General features: G+C 46.5%; 1 long non-coding RNA gene across 1 annotated transcript in view; it reads left to right on the forward strand.

Annotated features, from left to right (window-relative positions):
- The window catches only part of LOC147997321 (uncharacterized), an 18297-nt gene extending 16247 nt beyond the window's left edge, over positions 1 to 2050 (forward strand). Inside the window, exons 2-3 of the long non-coding RNA XR_015647980.1 lie at positions 839 to 1058; positions 1967 to 2050. This is a non-coding gene — a long non-coding RNA (uncharacterized LOC147997321). The remainder of the gene's footprint in view (positions 1 to 838; positions 1059 to 1966) is intronic.
- The last annotated feature ends 801 nt before the right edge of the window (positions 2051 to 2851 follow it).

The following is a 2851-nucleotide window of genomic DNA, read 5'->3' on the forward strand; positions in this document are numbered from 1 at the left end:
TCTCTCTGTATCCATGTATATCTTTCTTTCTTCTGAGATTCTCGGAGGTCGACCAGTAGTCCCGACGGCACTTTGCCTTTGATGATCCCTCTCCAATTGTCCTAGGTCGACCAGATGTCCCTAACATATGGCGACGCGTACTTTACTTGATCCACCTGGTATTGACTTCTGGCTTTTTTTTTTCAATTTATTAATGATATATCTATAATATATTATATATCGACCAGTTGGAAAACGAGGTCGACTAGTTGTCCTATGCCTTACATACAAAGCAGTGACTGGTACTTGCAGTACTATGATTTTTTTGTCTTTGTTTCTTTCTCTTTTTTTTCGGAGCTGGGGGACCGAACCCAGGGCCTTGCGCTTGCTAGCTAGGCAAGCACTCTACCACTGACCGACTGAGCTAAATCCCCAACCCCAGTACTATGTTTCCGCCCCCCCCCTTTGGTTTACATTCAATTCTCTCTCTCTCTCTCTCTCTCTCTCTCTCTCTCTCTCTCTCTCTCTCTCTCTCTCTCTCTCTGTGTGTGTGTGTGACAGGGGAGGGTCGGCCAGTTGTCCCTTCCATTATAAGCAAACTGAAGGTATCAATTGGTCAGCTGAATAGTTCTCTGCTTTCCATTGTTCTCACCATCTCTCCAGTCGTATTTTTTATAAATATTGAATATTAAATATATGTGTGGGGGGGGTGTGGTTGTGTGTGCATGAGTTCCTAGGTACGAACCTGAGGGAGGGAGGGAGGGAGGGAGGAGGGAAGGAAGGAAGGGAGGGAGGGAAGGAAGGTCGACCAGTCAGCCTCCTTTCTTTTTTTTTAAAGTTATTTCCTCTTCTTTTCCAGAATTATTTATTTTGTGTCTATGAGTACACTGTAACTATCTTCAGACACACCAGAAGAAGGCCTCATCCCATTACCGATGGTTGGGAGCCACCATGTGCTTGCTGGGGATTGAAAACTCAGGACCTCTGGAGGAGCGGCCAGGGCTCTTAACCGCTGAGACATCTCTCCAGCCCTCTTTTTCCAGTTTTAAATAAGCCTCGTTAGTTGAGCGATCTGGGGAGTTGCTTTTCTTTCCAATTTGTGTGTGTGGGGGGGGGGGCAGCAATGGATCCAGTATCCAATTCCCCTTTCTCTCGATAACATCTTATTACAGTAAGATGGCTCGATTTCATTTGCAATTACTTTCTTATTCTAGACGAAGGTTGATGAATAAATCTTCTTGTCGCTCCATGAAGGAGGGAATAAAATAATATTTGGCTAGGTCTATATTCCTTCATTTTTATTTCTCTTTGTTTCTTGTCCTTTCTTTAAAAGAAAGAGGTCAACAAATCGGTGTGTACCACCACCACCACCACCACCACCACCACCACCACCACCACCACCACCACCACCACCACCACCGAGTTGTAGGGATCCATTATGGGCCCCTGTCTGTCTGCCTGTCTGATTCATTCGTGTTTATTTAAACGTCCTCCAATGATGGTTGTGCAGTGAAAGAAATGCGTGCCCGAGCTCGAGCTCGTGCGCAAACACACACACACACACACACACACACACACACACACACACACACACACACACACACACACGGGGGGGGCAATGGGGGGTGAGGAGGAGGAGGAGGAGGAGGAGGAGGAGGAGGAGGAGGAGGAGGAGGAGGAGGAGGAAAGCTTGGGTTGGGTGGTTTGAGGATTTGAAGGTTTAGCCCTGCAATGTTCCTTACAACTTAAAAACTTTGTGACACACAAAGCGATATTCATTTTCTCCTTCTACTTTTCACTCTGTAGACCAAGATGGCAGACTATATCAGCCTTTGTGGAATGTGACCTTGTATTGCTTTGCCCTACTCTGCTCTGCTCTGCTCTGCTCTGCTCAACTTAACAGACGTGTTTTTGCTTTTGTTTATGATTTTTGCTTGCTTGCTCGCTCGCTCCCATGACTTGACTGTGGTTTCCCTTTCTATTACAGCACGGTGACCAGACTGCCTTGGGGTAATCAGAAAGGAGGCCAGAAGCAGTCTTTTTTCTGACGCACTGAGACTACATACCAGCAGATTTGGAGGAAAAGATATCCCTCTCTCCCTCCCTCCCTCCCTCCCTCCCTCCCTCCCTCCCTCCCTCCCTCCCTCCCTCCTTGACCCATTTTCCCTCTTTCCCGATACACTCAATAAATTTAAAGTAAATCAATGAATCAAGTCTCTAGTAATTTATTTGTTGGGATTTATTTGTTGGAAATTATCCCTCCACACCTTCGCCCCTCCCCCCACCACTCGAGGATGTCTCCCTCGGGGGGGGGGGCGGGGGGGTTGGGTGGACTCGTGTAGGCATACCTCTCCTCCCTTGGCTTTCCGGTCCACTTCGCTCCAGCATACCTAACTCTTTGGAAATGGTAATAGAGTTCATGACACACCCTCACAGAGAGAGGAAGAGTCCGATCGTTCACTGATTCGCTCTCAGCCAGCCTCGCCCTGACAGCTCAGGCATGTCTAAATCCGAATGTGGGCAATATTTACATGACTTGACTTGGTGCTTCTAACTTTTTCTCTCTCTTTTTTTTTTTCTTCTTTAGTATTTTTTTCTTTACCCTACAAACAGCACACTGCAGCTGTCTTCGGACACACAGCAGATCGATCCCATAACAGAGGGTTGTGAGCCACCATGGGAATAGAACTCAGGACCTCTGGAAGAACACAGTCAGAACTCTTAACTGCTGACTCCATTATTTCCGATTAATGTTTAATGTTTATTTTATTTTATTTTATTTTATTTTATTTTATTTTCGGAGCTGGGGACCGAACCCAGGGCCTTGTGCTTCCTAGGCAAGCGCTCTACCACTGAGCTAAATCCCCAACCC

This window comes from Rattus norvegicus, unplaced genomic scaffold (genome assembly GCF_021556685.1).
Source record: "Rattus norvegicus strain SHRSP/BbbUtx unplaced genomic scaffold, alternate assembly SHRSP_T2T unassigned-0000188, whole genome shotgun sequence".
Taxonomy (NCBI): Eukaryota; Metazoa; Chordata; class Mammalia; order Rodentia; family Muridae; genus Rattus; species Rattus norvegicus.